A 22,616-nucleotide genomic window follows, 5' to 3' on the forward strand; every position below is an offset into this window, starting at 1 on the left:
AAAATTTCGTGATTGTAAATGCGACGATGCGGATTCCTTTAGCGGACACACACACACATACACTCAGCTTTATATATTAGATTACACTAACACAGGTTCTGTGACAGTCTGTGTCAGATTGCCAAGGCCGCAGTCGGGTATCTAAGGCTGCTTTCACACATCCGTTTTTGCCTTGCGGCACAATACGGCGCTCTGCAGAAAAAACGCAACCGTTTTTTTTTGCCGCCGGTTGCGTTTTTTCCCGCATAGACTTGCATTAGTGCCGTATTGTGCCGCATAGCATTGCGTTTCGTCCGTTTTTTGCGGCATACGGCATGCGGCATATTTAGCCCATTCAGCGGCCGAATGTTGCCTGGCACGTTTTTTTGTGCGGCGAAAAAACGCATTGCACCGGATCTGGCGCGATTCACAATGCAAAGCCTCTGGACGCCGGAGGCGGCGTCCTGAGGCAAAAACCGCATCCGGCCGCCGTGAGCTGTGCATGCTCAGTATCAAGCCGCATCTGTCAAAAAACGGATGGGCCGCATGGGAAAAACTAATGCAACGGATCCGTTTTTTTCGCCACATCCGTTGCATCCGTTTTTGAGCTGGATTGAGCCGCACTGCTAAAACTGGATGTGTGTAAACAGCCTTAGATGCCTGACCGCACCACTCCCTCAGCAACACCCACATCTAATCCAGAGGCAGCTGAGCAGAGAGGTGGGCGGGACATGCCGAGGAGGAAATAGGAAGCAGCCGCATCTCCCAGCCTGCTGGGCCAGCGATGGGAGGGAGAAAGTACTACAGAGTATGAAAAAAGTGCAAGGCTACAGCTGGGGTGTATATAGAGGCTTTGGCTTGAAGGGTGTATATAAAGTCTGCTGGGGGTGTATATGCTGGGGTGTATATAGAGGCTTCTGTGTGCGGCGGTCTCTGTGTGCGACGAATCAGCGAAGCGTGGTTCAAATCCCACGCCAACTGGCGGCCGGACTGCGCCTGTCGCTGATTGGTCACGGGCGGCTGGCGCGACCAATCAGTGACGCGGGATTTCCGTTACAGTCAGACAGAAATAGACAATTATATATAGACTAGAAGGTGGCCCGATTCTACGCATCGGGTATTCTAGAATTTACGTATTGTGTAGTTAATGTATCATTTTTGTTTATATATATATATATATATATATATATATATAGATGTTGTTGTGTGTAGTTACCAAGTGTTTGTGTAGGGCGCTGTACATGTTCTGGGTGTTGTCTGGGTGTGGCGGGGGGTGAGAGCGGTGTTGTATGTGTGTTGCGTTGTTTGTGGAGCGCTGTGTGTCTGTAGCGTTGTGTGTGTGTGTGTTGCGCGGTTTGTGTGGGTGTGGTGTGTTTTGGGGGGAGGTATGTTTTGTGCAATGTGTGTGTGTTGCGTGGTATGTGCGTATATTTATGTATGCCGCGGTGTTTGTGTGTTGGGTGTTGTGTGTATGCAGCGTTGTCTGTGTGTGTGGGTGTCTGTGTAGGGCGGTGTTTGTGGTTCCCAGTGTGTGTGTGGTGTGTTGTGTGTGTGTTGGTGGGAGGTGTGCACCTCCCAAACGTGCTCCATCCGCCATGCTGCGCACTCCCAAACGTGCTCCATCCGCCATGCTGCGCACTCCCAAACGTGCTCCATCCGCCATGCTGCGCACTCCCAAACGTGCTCCATCCGCCATGCTGCGCACTCCCAAACGTGCTCCATCCGCCATGCTGCGCACTCCCAAACGTGCTCCATCCCCCATGCTGCGCACTCCCCATCGTGCTCCATCCCCCATGCTGCGCACCCCCCATCGTGCTCCATCCCCCATGCTGCACCAGCATCAGCCTCTCTGCCCCCAGCATCAGCCTCTCTCCTCCCAGTATCAGCCTCTCTCCTCCCAGCATCAGCCTCTCTCCTCCCAGCATCAGCCTCTCTCCTCCCAGCATCAGCCTCTCTCCTCCCAGCATCAGCCTCTCTCCTCCCAGCATCAGCCTCTCTCCTCCCAGCATCAGCCTCTCTCCTCCCAGCATCAGCCTCTCTCCTCCCAGCATCAGCCTCTCTCCTCCCAGCATCAGCCTCTCTCCTCCCAGCATCAGCCTCTCTCCTCCCAGCATCAGCCTCTCTCCTCCCAGCATCAGCCTCTCTGTCCCCAGCATCAGCCTCTCTGTCCCCAGCATCAGCCTCTCTCCTCCCAACCTCAGCCTCCCCAGCATCAGCCTCTCTTCTCTCAGCCTCCCCCCTCCCAGCCTCCCTCCTCCCAGCCTCCCCCAGCATCAGCCTCCCCCAGCATCAGCCTCCCCCAGCATCAGCCTCTCTCCTGCCAGCCTCCCCCAGCATCAGCCTCCCCCAGCATCAGCCTCTCTCCTCCCAGCCTCCCTCCTCCCAGCCTTCTCCAGGATCAGCCTCTCTCCTCCCAGCCTCCCTCTTCCCAGCCTTCCCCAGCATCAGCCTCCCCCAGCATCAGCCTCTCTCCTTCCAGCCTCCCCCAGCATCAGCCTCTCTCCTTCCAGCCTCCCCCAGCATCAGCCTCTCTCCTCCCAGCCTCCCTCCTCCCAACCTCCCCCAGCATCAGCCTCCCCCTTCCAGCCTTCCCCAGCATCAGCCTCCCCCAGCATCAGCCTCTCTCCTTCCAGCCTCCCCCAGCATCAGCCTCCCTCAGCATCAGCCTCCGCCTCCCAGCCTCCCCCAGCATCAGCCTCCACCTCCCAGCCTCCCCCAGCATCAGCCTCTCTCCTCCCAGACTCCCCCAGCATCAGCCTCTCTCCTCCCAGCCTCCCCCAGCATCAGCCTCTCTCCTCCCAGCCTCCCTCTTCCCAGCCTTCCCCAGCATCAGCCTCCACCTCCCAGCCTCCCTCAGCATCAGCCTCCCCCAGCATCAGCCTCTCTCCTTCCAGCCTTCCCCAGCATCAGCCTCCACCTCCCAGCCTCCCTCAGCATCAGCCTCCGCCTCCCAGCCTCCCCCAGCATCAGCCTCTCTCCTCCCAGCCTCCCCCAGCATCAGCCTCTCTCCTCCCAGCCTCCTCCAGCATCAGCCTCCCTCCTCCCAACCTTCCCCAGGATCAGCCTCTCTCCTCCCAGCCTCCCTCTTCCCAGCCTTCCCCAGCATCAGCCTCCACCTCCCAGCCTCCCTCAGCATCAGCCTCCCCCAGCATCAGCCTCTCTCCTTCCAGCCTCCCCCAGCATCAGCCTCCCCCAGCATCATCCTCTCTCCTTCCAGCCTCCCCCAGCATCAGCCTCTCTCCTCCCAGCCTCCCTCCTCCCAACCTCCCCCAGCATCAGCCTCCCCCTCCCAGCCTCCCCCAGCATCAGCCTCCCCCAGCATCAGCCTCTCTCCTTCCAGCCTCCCCCAGCATCAGCCTCCCTCAGCATCAGCCTCCGCCTCCCAGCCTCCCCCAGCATCAGCCTCCACCTCCCAGCCTCCCCCAGCATCAGCCTCTCTCCTCCCAGCCTCCCCCAGCATCAGCCTCTCTCCTCCCAGCCTCCTCCAGCATCAGCCTCTCTCCTCCCAGCCTCCCCTAGCATCAGCCTCCCCCAGCATCAGCCTCTCTCCTTCCAGCCTCCCCCAGCATCAGCCTCCCCCAGCATCAGCCTCTCTCCTCCCAGCCTCCCCCAGCATCAGCCTCCCCCTCCCAGCCTCCCCCAGCATCAGCCTCCCCCAGCATCAGCCTCTCTCCTTCCAGCCTCCCCCAGCATCAGCCTCCCCCAGCATCAGCCTCTCTCATCCCAGCCACCCCCAGCATCAGCCTCCCCCAGCATCAGCCTCTCTCCTCCCAGCCTCCCCCAGCATCAGCCTCTCTCCTTCCAGCCTCCCCCAGCATCAGCCTCCCCCAGCATCAGCCTCTCTCCTCCCAGCCTCCCTCCTCCCAACCTCCCCCAGCATCAGCCTCCCCCTCCCAGCCTTCCCCAGCATCAGCCTCCCCCAGCATCAGCCTCTCTCCTTTTAGCCTCCCCCAGCATCAGCCTCCCTCAGCATCAGCCTCCGCCTCCCAGCCTCCCCCAGCATCAGCCTCCGCCTCCCAGCCTGCCCCAGCATCAGCCTCTCTCCTCCCAGCCTCCCCCAGCATCAGCCTCCCTCCTCCCAGCCTTCCCCAGGATCAGCCTCTCTCCTCCCAGCCTCCCTCTTCCCAGCCTTCCCCAGCATCAGCCTCCACCTCCCAGCCTCCCTCAGCATCAGCCTCCGCCTCCCAGCCTCCCCCAGCATCAGCCTCTCTCCTCCCAGCCTCCCCCAGCATCAGCCTCTCTCCTCCCAGCCTCCTCCAGCCTCAGCCTCCCTCCTCCCAGCCTTCCCCAGGATCAGCCTCTCTCCTCCCAGCCTCCCTCTTCCCAGCCTTCCCCAGCATCAGCCTCCACCTGCCAGCCTCCCTCAGCATCAGCCTCCCCCAGCATCAGCCTCTCTCCTTCCAGCCTCCCCCAGCATCAGCCTCCCCCAGCATCAGCCTCTCTCCTTCCAGCCTCCCCCAGCATCAGTCTCTCTCCTCCCAGCCTCCCTCCTCCCAACCTCCCCCAGCATCAGCCTCCCCCTCCCAGCCTCCCCCAGCATCAGCCTCCCCCAGCATCAGCCTCTCTCCTTCCAGCCTCCCCCAGCATCAGCCTCCCTCAGCATCAGCCTCCGCCTCCCAGCCTCCCCCAGCATCAGCCTCCACCTCCCAGCCTCCCCCAGCATCAGCCTCTCTCCTCCCAGCCTCCCCCAGCATCAGCCTCTCTCCTCCCAGCCTCCTCCAGCATCAGCCTCCCCCAGCATCAGCCTCTCTCCTCCCAGCCTCCCCCAGCATCAGCCTCCCCCTCCCAGCCTCCCCCAGCATCAGCCTCTCTCCTTCCAGCCTCCCCCAGCATCAGCCTCCCCCAGCATCAGCCTCTCTCATCCCAGCCTCCCCCAGCATCAGCCTCCCCCAGCATCAGCCTCTCTCCTCCCAGCCTCCCCCAGCATCAGCCTCCCCCTCCCAGCCTCCCCCAGCATCAGCCTCTCTCCTTCCAGCCTCCCCCAGCATCAGCCTCCCCCAGCATCAGCCTCTCTCATCCCAGCCACCCCCAGCATCAGCCTCCCCCAGCATCAGCCTCTCTCCTCCCAGCCTCCCCCAGCATCAGCCTCCCCCAGCATCAGCCTCTCTCCTCCCAGCCTCCCCCAGCATCAGCCTCCCCCAGCATCAGCCTACACCCTCCCAGCCTCCCCCAACATCAGACTCCCCCAGCATCAGCCTCTCTCCTTCCAGCCTCCCCCAGCATCAGCCTCCCCCAGCATCAGCCTCTCTCATCCCAGCCACCCCCAGCATCAGCCTCTCTCCTCCCAGCCTCCCCCAGCATCAGCCTCCCCCAGCATCAGCCTACACCCTTCCAGCCTCCCCCAACATCAGCCTCCCCCAGCATCAGCCTCCCCCTCCCAGCCTTCCCTAGGATCAGCCTCTCTCCTCCCAGCCTCCTCCAGCACGCCGTGCTCCTCTGCCGACACTCACAGATCCGATCGCATACACTCACACACACACACACCCACCCGATCGCATACACTCACACCCACCCGATCGCATACACTCACACACACCTGATCGCATACACTCACACACACCCGATCGCATACACTCACACACACACTGACGATATTGCACATACGCGCTCACACTCACAACATCCGGAGATACCACATGCTTCTGGCCGTGTGATCCTCCGGCAGGTCCTGGAAGCTCACAGCACAGTATCGCGGCCGAGAAGCAAGCGATATCTCCGGATGCTGTGAGTGTGTGGATGCGATCTGATGTGTGTGTGTGAGGTGTGTGTGAGAGTGATCTGATGTGTGTGTGTGTGTCTGTTGTTATGTGTGTGCGTGTGGATGTTCCGCCGCTGCAGGAACTTGATGCGCTGGTAACTATGCTACCATGGTTACCAGCGCATCACGTCCCCCACTCGCACGGGAGCCCACACCAGCATACGGCGGCAAACCCCAGCAATGCGAGGGTTTGTGTCGGCTGGGTTGGCGGCGTATGCTGGTGTGGGCTCCCGGGGGTTCAGTAATCACCTGGGAGTCGTGTCTCCGTGTCAATTCGGGGGATGCGTGTGGGGGGCGGGGCCAGAGCGAGCGTGCATTGCGTGAGGGGGGCGGGGTGTGGCCGAGTTGCCAATACGTGCAGGGTGCCGGGGCGAGAGGCCAATCCGTGTGGGGGCGGAGCCTGTGCGAGCGGCCGGCCAATCCGTGTGGGGGGGAGCCAGGGCGAGCGACCAATCCGTGCGAGGGGGCGGGACAATGCCGAGGCCAGCGGCCAATCCGCTTTGTGTCACCGTAAGGACACAATTTTGGAGCAAGACAGACAGACAGACAGACAGAATAAGGCAATTATATATATAGATTCTGTAATGGCTCCATATTATTTACCCCACGAGGGCTTTTAGGATTTTAGCTTTGTCTTTATAGCAGTCTGACGTCACTTTTGTGCACATTTGTGTACAGAAAGTATCTTTTTTATATACAGGAACCTTTTCTAAGGTTTAATAACTGTAGGACAAAGCATCCATTGAAATCCTTATCGTTGATCACAGGACCTGGCTATACAAGCAGCCAATATTCTGGACAGGCGGCACCTGACAATGAATTCTCACCAACGTCATATACTGTTGAATTAATGCACAATCGGGCTGATAAATTAGAAAGTTTTATAAATAGTAATTGCTATGAAAAGCAGATACCAGTACAGAGACTTTGAAACCTGCCACATATCCACCAGCTTCCATATTCATGAAGAATAAATCAGCCTGAAGTGATACAAGTGCACCGCTAACACCGGGCTCTGGATTTGGTGAATCATGCAGCATGTCAGCATAACTCTCCATTAACTTAGAAGAATAAAACAGCAGGCTTTGTCTGACGCTCCATCAATACAACTTAGGAAGAACAACCAATAATGAGTGGCTTAATAATGTATCATGTCACCATATGTCACACTTTCTACGCAGAGTCAAGTGTGTGGAATTGTGAAATCAAGTCAATTCCAAACACCTTGTGAGCTCAGATCACGCTCCTTATTATACCCGGCTCCAGGGGATAAAGATGATCGCGCGCCCCGGATACTGTCACATTGGATATCAGTGAAATTGTAACATCTGGAAATTTTATCCATGACTAATATCCAAAAATATTAGCATACCGTTTAGTAAAACAACTTGAAACTAAAGGATACAGAAACTGGATTCCTTTACTATGCAAAAACATACACAGCTCCCTCAGTATATTCAAAGCTAAAAGAACTAATCCAATCAGCATAGGGATGTATACATTAATGTATACTGGTACAGACAACTCCGTGGGGTGTGGGGACCGTTTGATTATTTTAGTACCAAGCAATAAGAATTTCCATAGACATCAATAGAAGACGAAGCAATACATTTGTAGACATTTTTATTTCTACGTAAAATACCGTAGTGTGTAGGCGAACCAAAATCAGCTAGCATGTGTTTGTTCCATAGAATGCCATAGGTAGGGCCGAGAGGTTAGTCCCAAAAAATTGCTCATCCAATGCACTATAATTTATAATTATTGTCAAAATTGTAAGTCTGCTTCATAGCTCTGGGTTTGCTTCATATTGTGTGAAAAAGTGACGATGTAAGGAGCTGCTAAGCTTCCTATATAAGCAGAGTAGTGCGCTCAGCAGGCTCTCCATACACATAAATAACCGATGGCCTAAGGCTATGTGCACACGTTGTGTTTTTTTCAGTACAGAAAAAACGCACCCTCTGGCAGAGGGGACAATTGTAAACAATGCGTTTTGGGGAAAAAACGCATCAAAAACGCATGCGTTTTTCGTGCATTTTTCATGCGTTTTCTTCAGGTGCGTTTTTGACCACATGATCCAGTGACAGTGCCACAGTACATCCAGTACACAGTGTCAGCCTTCCTGCAGAGATGTGAGTGTTGTCCACGGGAGAACGCAGCTGCCCATGCCCACGATTTGGGTTCAGGCTGCTGTGGACTTGCTCTATTTTACGTGCAGAGAACACTCATCTCCGCAGCATAAATTGACGTGCTGCGGCTCGGGAAGCTGCGCCACAGGTCAGTTTATGCTGTGGAGAAAAGAAGCACAGTGGGCATGGGATTTCTAGAAATCCTTTCACTGTGCTTCTACTGCACAACACAGTGCTATGGACGCAGGGAAAACACTGATTGTGGGCACACAGCCTAAAATGTGTCAATGGATGTCAAACATATATATAACGTCCCACCCCCCCTGCATATTCTAAGCTGGCGCCCTTTAGTGCCTTTCATGTGGCACTAAAGGGTGCCTAGCCTTGTATTTAGCCCAAAAAAAAACTTATTAAAATAAATGGCGCGGGGTCCCCCCTATTTTTGATAGCCAGTCAGGGTAAAGCAGACCACAGCTGACAGCTTCATCTTGTCTGGTGATCAATTTGGAGGGCTCCCCAAGCTGTTTTGTTTTTTTTTTATTTATAAATAATTTAAAAAAAAACAAAACGTGGGGTCCCCCAAATTAGATCACGTCGCCTCTGGACCTTCTAGAATATGGGGGGCACGCTCAGGGAACGTGTCCCCCATTTTCTAGTAGTGCAGACCCTCCATTTGAGGAGAGTGGGTGTAAAGAATCTGCACCCACTCTCCCCGGGTCACAGCTGTAGTGTGCCGAGCAGCAGCCAGCGCAGCTCACACTGAACACAGGAAGCCGTCAGCTGCTCGGCACATGTGACCGGCGCGCACTGTGAATGAGGAGGGGGCCGCGGGGGATCAGCGCTGTGACAGGTACGGGGGTTACCGGGGGACACCGGGGGACACTGGGGGGAATAGGGGGTGACCTGGCAGGGCCTGGGGAGCAGTTTTCTGTTGCATGTGTTATTGCACATGCGACAGAAACAGAGGAGTAGGGCGGCCGGTGCGCTGCTGTGCGCGCGGCCATGTTGGATTTTCGGGAGGGGGGTCGGGGCGGGCACTTTGGCGACACCGGCTTTCCTGAACTTTGCCAGGAAGTGATGTCAACAGGAAACCTCTTGACCTCACTTCCAGGTAAAATGCCTACGTTCTGTATGCCGATAAAGCATGTGGACCGCAACAAAAATGCAGCGAACTGCGGTGTAGCTGCGGTCTGACCCACATCATTGATTTCAATGGGGGGAGAACGCAGCTACAACGCACAAAAGAAGTGACATGCTGCTTGTTTTTCCGCACCGATTTTTGGCATCCAGAACGCTGCGTTTAGATACGCAGCGTGTGCATTGATTTTTCGGCTTTCTCATAGACTTTGCTGAGGAAGCTGAACGCATGCAATTTGCCACTGAAACGCTGCAGTTCTAAACGCAGCGTTTCCGCGGGAAAAAACGCAACGTGTGCACACAGCCTTAACAGTTGTTTCCCAACTCCATCATACACCAACTCCACTATCGTGTAAAGTAAAGCCAATTCTGTCCTGCGCTATTGTGAAAGTAATGTGAATTGTGAAGTGTAGCAGTGCTGTATCATGTTATAGTGATAGGATGTGTTTATGCTAGAGTCAGAAACAGTTAATAGTTGGGACTAGCCCATAGTGGGAGTGGTTAGGGTGAAGAAAGTGACTACTGTGGAATATCAGATGAGGCCCAGGGTTTGACCAGAGTGGACCTAAGTAGAGATGAGCAAACCCCATGTTCTGTGCCAAACACCGACTTTACAAAAAAAACAGTGTGGGTTTGCAGTTTGGGTGACCACTCGTGCGAGCATCACTCTGCTCGGGAACGCTTGGTGCACAGCCCAGTGCAAGCAACTTGCAGTGCTGAAACAGCTTGCACTGGGGGTAACAACAGCAGAATCGGATGTAGTGTGCAACCCCCAAAATGGAAAAACCCTGCCCACCCTCTCCCAGAAATGATCTGTTTATGGCTGTTGCATATGGGCAGAAACCCGAACTGCCAATCAGTGACTACTATTGGGGTTCAGGTCAAGTTCGAACCCATGGAAGTTTGTTCCACTGCACCTGCCGAACCTTTCACGGGTTCGCTCATCTCTAAACCTAAGGTCTATTTAGTCTGCAATACCGCATGACATGGATCTCCCCTCAGCTAGAGGAGACTGGATCCAGGGATAGAATGATTAAGAGCTACCTGGAACATGGTGTGATCTAACAGAGTTGGCTCAGAGGATTGACTGAATAAGATGGGTCCTTAAATAGGACACTTAACAGCAAGACACTAGGTAGTTTACAACTCATGAAGGTAACGGGCCTGGACAGAAAAGAACATGAGAAGAAGGGGGTGTCCTGAGTGGAAGACCCATAGGCATCAGAAGTGTGATGCTAGAATCCGGCCATATTGGCAACCCATCTCCTTTATGGAGAGAACAGGACGTGGGACCGCAGGAGGAAAATAATGAGTCTTACGAACTTTACTGTGAGTGTTGAGGGTGTAACGAACAGGACCGTTGGTGGAGATACTATGTGTTGACAAAGAAATGTCCAAGAAGATATGTGCCAGCTATCTCCTGTGTACACTTGTTGCAAAATTACTGTTAAGTGCAAGTAAAATATATCTTTGTGTTAAGTGCAAGACTGTTTTTAAAGAACTGGTGGTCTCCTTCAGGGAATGAGTTAAGATCTGGTCCTGGCCAGCACAAGCTATCTGCAATAATGCGGCCTGAATGAGCATGCTTCAGGCCGCATTATTGCAGATTCAGGCTAAACCAGCAGAAGACAGGTTCGGCCAACTGTCTGATGTGCATGGGGGGTCCAGAACAATTGATTGTTTGGGAAGTTAAGGATTCGGCTTGTCTGATTTCTATCTGTCAATCGTTTTGTTCTCCACTCACTGCCAGACATTTCAAGGGTTTCCTCAGAGAGAACAGATTTAGCTGAGCGCTCTTGTGTATGGGAGACTAAACCAGATGGAGCTCTTCAGTGTTTGGAAAAGCAGGCTAAGAAGGACGGCCGTTTGGCCTACAGGTATGTGATGTGTGGTGGGTTTTATCTGCAGGTGAAGAGTCAGAATGCCCCCATAAATGGTGACCACAGGGTGGTCCCCCTAAAATCACTGTGTTTCGCTGATTTTGCCCTAATGTATATGGCTTCCCCAGGATATGTCCCCACAAGGCAAATAAGCAGCGAAAATATGTGCGAAAAATCTGTTGCATTTGTAGGCTCCATTGTGAATGCCGAAAGCTCATCAATGTACTGTGTAAATTGACCAACACGGTAGATTTCAAATCCATGGCGTGTCATTTATGGAACGGCTAATAAAATGTGTGAAATGTACAGAAATTATGATATACACCGTGGAGTTATATACAAGGCTAAGAATTTAACAATGTGCCAAATAGGAGGGGGCAAAGGTTTACGACTCACCAACTGAGCAGCAGAAATAAGCAAAGTATGTGAGAAGTATAAAATGGCACTTTTAGGCTGTATTCACAAATTGCGTTTTGTCAGGGTTTTTAGCTCAGCTATTATAGGGAAATTAAAGTGGCTTTTCACAGTGCCTGCAAAGGCTATATTTCAGAAATCTCATAGAGACGCAATTGCCTTTTTTTGTGTCTTGACTGAATTGGCAAACTGCAGCATGTTAGTTCTTTCAGCATTCTGCAGTGTTTTTTTTCACTGTACAACCATAGATTGCTGCAAAAATGCACCAAAAAAGCAACAAAAATGCAGCAATACATGATTTTTGTAAGCAGCTTCTTTATCGCCAAGAGAGAAGGTTTTGCCTGCAGAAAAAAAACAACATATGCACATAGCTTTACTATTCATAAAAAACAATAGGCCATGCCCATAGACAAGTGTATGTATATGTGTGTGTATATATATATATATATATATATATATATATATATATATAAAAATTACCCTACAAGGGTCGTGTTCCCAGTGTAAAGCTATAAAATGTACTAAAGCCTTGCTCCATAGATTTTTATTCCACTGCTGGAGTGGCGCTTTAAATCTAAGGTCCATGCCCCTAGTAATACCCTTTGCCATCACCTTTTACTGACGTTGCTCCTATCCCGTTGCACCATTTTGTTACCACAACGTCTGACTGTCCAGATGTCAGAAGTTATATTACAAGCTCTGAATGTAAGTCTATGACAGCCAGAACGAGGTTTCATAGACTTTTATTGAGTTGTGACCTCCAGCTTGCTCCGGGAAACACTGGAGCTGTCGCAAGGTCACAAATTGCCAGAGACCAATGGGAGGGTGGTGATAGATTAAGACGGTGGCAGTTCAGTATATGAATAGGGTCAGGGTTCTTAGATTAAAGCAATACTCCAGTAGTAAAAAAAAAATAAAACTGGAGTAGTGCTTTAATAATATATAAGGGTCAATCAAACGCATACTAACTGGATAGTTGTCACCCATCTGATGTAGAATGGATCCACTCATCCCCACTTGTCCTCTGGAGGAGCCACGGAGAGGTAACTTTGTGAGGGGGAAGGATTGTTCCTCTTGTTAAAACCAACACCCTCATTAAAAACTCTTATCCATCCACCTTGATATGTAAGGAAATATCTATTCCCGACATGTTTCATTATATAAATCTGCTTAAATATATGAGGTGACGTATAGAAAGAATCTGGCTACAGACTGGACCAGGTAGGAGGTTCAGTGTCAACCACAAGTGCCGTGTTGAAATGGTATGCTTGGACCGATCCTGCACCACCATGTACCTTGGATGGTTGCTTACAGTTCCCCTGTGCTTTCTTCTAGCCAGCCCCTTTGTTTAAACAGACGCACAATGTATTGGTTAATGGTGGTTTGTGTTCCAATGAATGATGAAAGAGGCCAAACAGAATTTGAAGTAGGCCACTAAGCACCGAAACCGGACGACCAGACATGAAGTACTCCGGCTAGGAGAAAGCACATGGGAACTATAAAAGACTAATCAAGGTGCGTGGTGGTGCAGGATTGGTTGGATAATACTATTTAACGAGGGCGCTTGTGACGCACATTGACCAAGCAACTTAGTCCAGCCCGTAGCCAACACTCTGGCTATAAGTCACACTATATAGTTTAGCTGATTACCCTGATACATCAAGGAATAGCGTTGGGAATAGGTATTTCCTCACACATCAAGGTGGATGGATGAGACTCTTTGGTGAGAGTATTGGTTGTTGTAACCAGGGGAACAATTCCCCCCCCACTCACAAAGTTGATCCTCTTTAGCATCTCTGGGGGATGAATGGGGACAATCTCAAGGTTGTAGACCACTGAATGATGGTGGCTCCAGTCTTCATCAGATGTGTGAACGTTACTCTGGGAGTGCCACCTATGTAAAGTTATGTTATATATGTTTGTCTATGTTCATGGCCTATTATTTTTTATTTTTATATATAATAATAATAAAAGTTAAATTTTATACTATTCATATTTTTTGCTTATACTGCGAGAAGATGGAATCAGACTTGAAGCCTGGGGTCTTAGTGGGCAGCATTGTGGGGTTGTCTGTGCCGCTTTATAAAATCACAGCGCCTTCCTGTTATTTGTGACCGCCATGTGGCCCGCCGGCCCCAGTCTACGTCCAGCCTAACATTCGCAGCCACCGAGGAAAATGGCATTTGAGCTGACTACCTCGCTATAAAGCTCCTGCCAGCTTTCCCAATTAAAGAAATAATATTTAAGAAATATATTTATTCTATGTGATACAAAAAAAGGTCAGAGGGGTTTCTGACTTACAACTTTCCTCTTTGCGGAAAGTGGCAGAGAACTTGTACCCAATGAAGTGTAATAACGGCGCCTCAATGGTGGATGTGTGGCATGCTGGGTGATGTGGTGCACACCAGTACCGTCTCCTCTGTGACATGTCATTACACCATAAACGGCAGACTCTGCCCTACACCGCTGGTTAACACCTTCCATCCCACAGCAGATCCTGCAGATGTTTATGTGGAGACATAAGCAGAACACTTGACTGCAGCTTCCTGTACTGAGGGCGGGGGAAACACACAACTTGTTTTTTTCTTCTCAGTACTACTAGCCACGCCAGAATGTCAAGGCGGAAGCCTCAATAACAGCCAGGCTCCACATGCAGCACAAGACACACTGAGCAGACGCTGCCTACTGACAGCCAGCGCTCAGCTTCTAGGGTTAATGCTGCTGACTGCAGCACATGCATCGTCATAGGGCTCTATGCTGCCCGCACCAGTGACAATATGTCTATATAATACATAGCATGATTACTGGGAGCACTGATTGCTGATGTCTCTATGCCATATGCCACCCACCTCATCTGTGCCAACCTATCCCTGCTCAGCCCTCCTCCTCCAGCACAGTGGGATCAAGGTATATAGTGCAGTCAGTCTGCATTTCCTGGTCAATATGCCCAGCCTGACACACACATACAGATACACACAGGGTGGGCCATCCGGTCACCCACCAGTTACATACACACAGATATAAACAGGGTGGGCCCATCCGGACACCCACCAGTCACACACAGATACACACAGGGTGGGCCCATCCGGACACCCACCTGTCACTCACACACAGATACACACAGGGTGGGCCCATCCGGACACCCACCAGTCACACACAGATACACACAGGGTGGGCCCATCCGGACACCCACCTGTCACATACATACAGAGATGGACCCATGGTGAGCCTTTCCTGACACCCACAAGTCACACACATACAGATGGACCCATGGTGAGCCTTTCCTGACACCCACCAGTCACACACATACAGATGGACCCATGATGAGCCTTTCCTGACACCCACCAGTCACATACATACAGATGGACCCATGGTGAGCCTATCATGACACCCACCAGTCACATACATACAGATGGACCCATGGTGAGCCTTTCCTGACACCCACCAGTCACATACATACAGATGGACGCATGATGAGCCTTTCCTGACACCCACCAGTCACACACATACAGATGGACCCATGATGAGCCTTTCCTGACACCCACCAGTCACATACATACAGATGGACCCATGGTGAGCCTTTCCTGACACCCACCAGTCACACACATACAGATGGACCCATGGTGAGCCTTTCCTGACACCCACCAGTCACACACATACAGATGGACCCATGGTGAGCCTTTCCTGACACCCACCAGTCACATACATACAGATGGACCCATGGTGAGCCTATCATGACACCCACCAGTCACATACATACAGATGGACCCATGATGAGCCTTTCCTGACACCCACCAGTCACATACATACAGATGGACCCATGGTGAGCCTTTCCTGACACCCACCAGTCACATACATACAGATGGACCCATGGTGAGCCTTTCCTGACACCCACCAGTCACATACATACAGATGGACCCATGGTGAGCCTTTCCTGACACCCACAAGTCACATACATACACATGCACCCACCGTGTACTTATCCTGTCACCCACCAGTCACATACATACATACATACAGATGCACCCACTATGTGCCCACCTGGACACCCACCAGTCACATACACACAGATGGACCCATGGTGAGCCTGTCCTGATACCCACCAATCACATACATAGAAATGCACCCATCAATCACATACATACACATGCACTGACAAGTCACATACACACACATGCACCCACCGTGTGCCTATCATGACACCCACCAGTCACATACAGACAGATGCACCCACTATGTACCCATCCAGAACCCCACCAGTCACACAAACAGATAGACCCACCATGTGACCAGTCTGACACCCAGCAGTCACATACATACGTACACATGCACCCACCATGTGCCTATCCTGACACTCACCAGTCACATACATACAGATTCACGCACTATATGCCCATCCTGACACCCACCAGTCACATACTGTACATACAGATGGACCTATAGTGTGCCAATCCTGACAACCACCAGTCACATACATACAGATGGACCCCCCATGTGACCAGTCTGACACCCACCAGTCACATACATACATACATACATACATACAGAAACACCCACTATGTGCCTATCCTGACACCCACCAGTCACATACAGACACATGCACCCACCGTGTGCCTATCCTGACACCCACCAGTCACATACAGACACATGCACCCACCGTGTGCCTATCCTGACACCCACCAGTCACATACAGACACATGCACCCACCGTGTGCCTATCCTGACACCCACATACAGATGCACCCACCGTGTGTACATATAGGCGCCTCCTGGGGTCCAGCACTACAGGGAGGGGTAGAGGTGAGCAGGCAGATAACAGGTTAAGGAAATTCTCCAGCAGCCAGGTGACCGACGTTCCTGCCCGGAGCCGCCTCCGCCCCCAGCACTGCTCCTCCTCCAGATGTTGCTCAGGTTAGAGCAGGCTCCTTCCTGCACAGGAGAGGTGCAGCTTTCCTTCCGTCTCAGCGTCTGGGGATTAGAAGCGCCATCTGCTGGAGGCGCTCGGAACTGGCGCTGTGCTGCAGGGAAAGTGCACAGAGCAATGCTCGGATTACATAAGGCACATCCTCCCTGGCAGATGTGACCGCTCTGTACCTGCATGGACATACCGTGATGCTGCTAATAATGGAGTATAGATAATCATACACTGATGTTTGTTTTCTTTGATTCTCTTTTTCATGTGATGCATGATTTGCCCCGTGTCTGTGCACCGGCTGATCGCGGCAATTGATCGCCTGCCGATCGGGCTATATGTGTACATAGATAGCCGGTGTAGCCTGGCCATCCGCAGTGTATAGCTACAGATCTCTCCTATGATTAGCATAGAATATCCTTGCTATTAGCAGCAGATCTGCTCACACAGGACAGGGCTGCAGAGAATAAGCGGGGAAATAATGTCATCTGGCAAATCCATCTGTCCTCCATCACTGGGAGATAGGCAGGCTTCTAAGATAGGTTGGTGGTTAGTGTAAATGTAGGTTAACCCTTTCCATCTCCAGCACTGCCTCCCACCGCTGCTCCTGTCTGTATTGCTTATCTGCAGCAGTGTAACATCATGTCTACAGCGCTGCAGACAATCACTTTACTCAGAGGCTTGTACCTTCTACATCCGCTGAGCCACTTAGCTCAGTGATTGACTGCAGCCCTTGGCTCAGTGGCTTATACCTTCTACAACCACTGAGCCGCTTAGCTCAGTGACTGGCTGCATCAGTGTTGGCATGACATGCTGTAACTGATCAATAGAGACTGACATAAAGACAGGGAGGCAACTGTTGACCCAGGGAGAGAAGCCTGTAGGCTAAAAATGGATAATAGGGGACAACAGGGCTGCTTAGTGTATTCTGACTTCCCTTTAATAGCAGATGTAGCTTGGACAGCCAGAAACCCTAAAGGCCCCGTTACACGCAACGACATATCTAACGATATATCGCCAGGGTCGCAGATTCCGTGACGCACATCCGGCATCATTAGCGACGTCGTTGCGTGTGACAGTAAGGAACGACCGTTAACAATGGAAAATACTCACCTTTTCGTCCATCGTTGACACGTCGTTCCTTTTCAAGAAATCGTTGATTGTTGATCTCGCAAGTTGTTTGTCGTTCCCGAGGAAGCACACATCACTACGTGTGACACCTTTGGAATGATGAACTGCAGCTTACCTGCGGCCGCCGGCATTGAGGAAGGAAGGATGTGGGCGGGATGTTACATCACGCTCATCTCCGCCCCTCCTCTTCTATTGGGCGGCTGCTTAGTGATGCCGCTGTGACGCCGCAAGAACCGCCCCCTTAGAAAGGAGGTGGTTCGCCGGCAACAGCGACGTCGCTAGGCAGTTGATACCTTTTAATGGCTAACTGCAAAGATGGTAATAATAGCAAGCTTTCGAGACTACTCAGGTCTCTTCAGTAGTCTGGAAAGCTTGCAATTATTACCATCTTTTCAGTTAGCCATTAAAAGGTATCAACCACTGAGGACTTCAGTTCTTTCAAACAATTTTTCATCTCTACTGGCTAACACGGTACAAAGATATATTTTACCTGTCGCTAGGCAGGTAAGTCCGTGTGACGGCTCCTAACGATATTGTGCGCCACGGGCAGTGATTGCCCGTGACGCACAAATGACTGGGGCGGGTGCTTTAACCAGCGATATCACTGCATGTCACACCCCCTTAAGGAGAAGACTGAAATAGTTTATACCTGCTTCTGTCTGCTATTTTCCATGATACACATTGTATAATGGGAACCTGTCATGAGAAGAAACACTATTAAAATGCAGATATGGGGTTAATCTGCAGGTTAACAGCATTTGGAACCTGTCTGGTGCACTCCAAACCCCACTGCCGGGAGGAAAAAAACTTTAATTCTCCCATCAGCGTTCAGGTTGCAGTAATGGGGATTGCGCTATCGTGGGTTCAGTTACTGCTCTGTGTATCAAGAGTGACAGCTGTAACCGTGCCCCCCGCACTGACTGACAGCCTCTTATAATGCTCAGCGGCTGTTAGTCAGGAGAAGATTGTAATTTACTTATTTATTTGTCCACACGTGAAAAATAGAATTAGACATACCGGTAATTTGGTTTAATGGAACCCTCCATAACAGCACCACAGGAGGCCTCAGGAAACACAAAAGAGGTGAAATAGCCCCTCCCCAGTGTCTATCTCCAGTGTTTTATAAAGTACCACCCCAGCATGGATGCTTTATGTATTTATTTACAGAAAGTACATACATAGTTACATAGATTGAAAAAAGACCTAGGTCCATCTAGTTCAACCTTCCTCCACCAATTATCTATTTTGTCATTAAATCATTTATAACCAACAATGTTGTGTGTATTGAGGAAATCATCCAGCCCTTTTCTGAAAGTTGCTATAGTATCTGCCATTACTGCCTCTTGTGGTAGGGCATTCCACTGTCTGACTGCTCTAACTGTAAAGAACCCTTTCCTATTTAGCTGTCGGAATCGCTTTTCTTCCACTCGCAGTGAATGCCCCCTGGTCCTTAGTAATGTCTTTGGAAGGAATAAGTCATGTGCCAGTCCTTTATATTGACCACACATGTATTTATACATATAAATGTGATTTCTTATTTCTAAGCTAAAGAAATCCAAATTTTTCAACCTGTCATCATATGGGAGGCCTTCCATTCCTTGTAGTAGTCTAGTTGCCCAGCTTTGAACTGACTCTAACTTCTGAATGTCCTTTTTAAAATTGGGAACTCAAAACTGGATCCCATATTCCAGATGTGGCCTTACAAGTGATTTATAGAGGGGTAATAATTAGTTATAATCAAGAACTAAAATACTTGAGTGCTTGATACTTAAATCAAGTAGGCCGGAAGCTCCATTTGAATAACAAGTATCATGAAAGACAATGGCAAATTCCCCACAAGAGGGCTGGGGAGGCCTCAAATGGTAACAGCATGCGGAAGACGTCTGGACGCATCTCTGACTCCCAGGTCTCTGCTGGGAACAATGCTGTCAGTGTATTACCCCATTTTAAGGACTGATAATAAAACACATAAATCCAAAGATCAAATGGATTTTACAGGAAAAAATGTTAAGAAACATTCTTCCCTGTAAAATGACTTGTATATAAGGCAAAAGAAAAAACACCTCCTCCAGCCCTTAGGCCATGTTCACATGTAGCGTTTTTGCTGTATTTTAGCACTTTCGCTTTCAATTTTGAAAAAAGTTGCAAAACAGCTCTAAAAACGCTGAGAGTTGACATGCTACTTCTTTAAATAACGCAGCAGTTTTTCTATTTCAATCAGGAAAAAAAACAATTGTGTGCATTAGATTTATGAAATTTCATAGCTTTTGCTGGTAGTGTAAAAAACGCATAAAACTCATGAAAAAGATGCTGCAACAAAACGCAGCAAAAACACGTGAGGATGTAGCCTTAATAGCCAGGCCATCTCTCACCGTATTTCCCCGTTGCCTATGACTACGGTAGATGACATAGTAGAGGGGAAAATAAAACTACATCCACCAGTAGTCACTGATAAATATAATGTTAATATTTTTCTACCTTATCTGGGCATGTGGTATGTGTGACATGGTCAGACACATCCGGTTTAATTTATGTAGGAGGGACTCTGAAATTCCCAAAGCCTATGTGGACAATACAAGAACTGACAAAAATTAGAAGGAAGAAAGACTCCAATACACCCTGTATTAGACATAAAGGAGTGCCTCATACACATTCTGATAAATTGTTATCAGTAGTGGGACTCATAGACCTCTAAACCCTATGCACTATACAGTTGATACCAGAAGTTTACATACAATATCTAAAACGATACATATTCATGTGTACCAGAGATGAGTGTGCTTTGGTTAGACATGTGCATACCAACACAAGAACAAAAGCAAAACACCTTGCGAAGATGCTGGCGGAAGCTGGTAAGATTGTGTCATTATTCACAGTGAAACAAATACTGTATTAACATGGGTTAAAAGGCCACCCTGCCAGGAAGAAGCCACTACTCCAAAAGAAACATAAAAAAGCCAGATTAATCTTTGCAAATGCACACAGGATCAAAGAGCTTAATTTTTGGAGACATGTCCTGTGGTCTGGCAAAACTAAAATTGGCCATAATGACCATCATTATGTGTGGCGGAAAAAGGAAGAAGCTTTGAAGCCTAAGAACACCATCCCAATTGTGAAACAGTGGTGGCATTATAATTTTGTGGGGTTGTTTTGCCCCAGGAGGGACTGCTGATGCACTTCACAAAATAAATATCATCATGAGGAAAGAAGATTATGTGGCAATACTGAAACAACATCTTAAGACATCAGCCAGGAACTTAAAGCTTGAGCTGAAATGGTTCTTCCAAATGGACATAGACCCGAAGCATACTGTCAAACTGGTTACAAAGTGGCTTAAGGATAACAAAGTTAATGTTTTGTAGTGGCCATCGCAAAACCCTGATCCCAATCCTAATGAAAATGTATGGGCAAAACTGAAAAGTCAGGTGCGAGCAAGGGGACCTACAAACACGGCTCAGTTACACCAGTTCTGTCAGGAGGAATGGACCCAAATTCCTAACAACTATTGTGAGAAGCTTGTGGAAGGATATCCAAAACGTTTGACCCAAATCATACAGTTTAAGGGTCATGGTACCAAATACTGATGAAATGTATGTAAACATTTGACTTTGCAGAAAGTAATAAAAATGCCTTAAAACATTCTACTGCTCTCATTATTCTGGCATTTGGCAAATATAAATTATTTTGGTTCCTAATGGCCCTAAAACAGCAAAGGTTTATTCTGACTTCATGTCAGACAGTGAGAAAAATATGCTTATGTGCAGGTGCGGACACTGACAGCTTGGGGCCCCCATGCAAGAAATTGTGCCTGGGCCCCCCCCTTCTTATATGGCAACAAAGCTGCAGATACACACACACATACACACACACACACACACACACACACACACACACACACACACACACACACAGAGTGTTTTTTGTTTTATAAGACACACCAGATTATAAGACACACCCCAAATTTAGAGATAAAAAATGTTAAAAAAATAAATAAATAAAAAAAAATGTGGTGCGTCATACTCCAGTGATGTCTTACTGTAGGGGAGCGGCAGCGGTGCTGGAGTAGGGCGATGCTGGCTGCTGCGTAGCCGGCTGTGCTGGCTGCTGCATGGCCGGCTGTGCTGGCTGTGTGAGGCAAGGCGGTGCGGCTGATGTCCCAGATACCGGTGGTGTCGGCTTCAAAGAAATGCCCCCTGGAATCGGCGTCTGCACAGATTGACCTCTTGACTCAATGACAATCCAAGATCTCATCTGCACATATGTAGCGCCCCACGGGGCAGGCGGTTAACCTACTCGTTGCCGGCCGTCGACTGTCACGGTCACAAGCGGCCTAGCGCGGCTCCATTGCCTCGAGGCGTACAGTATATGGCTGGGGAAGGATGATGGGGGTAGTAGCGAGGTGAAGGTCGTGATGCCACCTGTGGTATGCGGCCAGGGAATTTGCCACCGCTGCTGTCGCTGTCCTCCGGGGCGGATGATTGTAGCCGCTAGGCATGGTATCGCGCCCCACAGGTGGAGCGAGCCCCGGGGAGGATGATGAGAGGGTAGTAGTGACAGGCACCTAGGCGCGGGGCGGTGGCGCCAGGAATCAAGAGACAGTTTTTAGCTGCGGTTCCAGGTTGTTTACTCACTCTTTGTGCTGTGCTGCTAACCTGGGTAATACCAGTCACTTGCTATGATGGGCTCCGTCGAACCCGAATCCTTTTAGAGATGAGTCCAGTGTGGTGTTCGGTGGGTTCCCTCCTTTTAGCGCCTGTGGTGTGGATCTCCTGGCTTGAAGCTACGAGGGGACACGGGGTTTCACGAGTAGAACTCTTGTGTCTATATGCAGGTGCCACGGTTCCGCTGTGGGGTCTGAAGTCATCCAAGGCCCCAGATCCTATATGGCACTGTGCTCTAGGGCGCTTTGTGGCCAGGGAAGCTTAAAACTTTCCCAGTTCAGGCAGATTCTGGAAAACCAACATGAAGTATGATCTTCCCTAGGATCCTGCCGCCCTGTGTGACACTGGTTCTGAGCAGACTCCCTCTCCCCACGGCAACCGTGTGAACTTCTCCTCCTTCCCACCGGAGCACCTGTAAGATGCGACTGCTCCGTTCCTCTCCTGCTGGAGAACTCTCTAACTGTTGTGATGGCTCCTGATTCCCCCTGCTGGCTGCACCTCCCCCCTCCCAGGTTCTAAGCTAGTGGGACTGGGGCCCCTGTGTGAGGGCATCCTGTAAATACCACTCTGTAGGCAACCCCTTTATTACCCTACCGTAGCCCAGTCCCCAGTGGGAACA

The sequence above is a fragment of the Anomaloglossus baeobatrachus genome, chromosome 6 (assembly GCF_048569485.1).
Source record: "Anomaloglossus baeobatrachus isolate aAnoBae1 chromosome 6, aAnoBae1.hap1, whole genome shotgun sequence".
In the NCBI taxonomy this organism is placed as follows: domain Eukaryota; kingdom Metazoa; phylum Chordata; class Amphibia; order Anura; family Aromobatidae; genus Anomaloglossus; species Anomaloglossus baeobatrachus.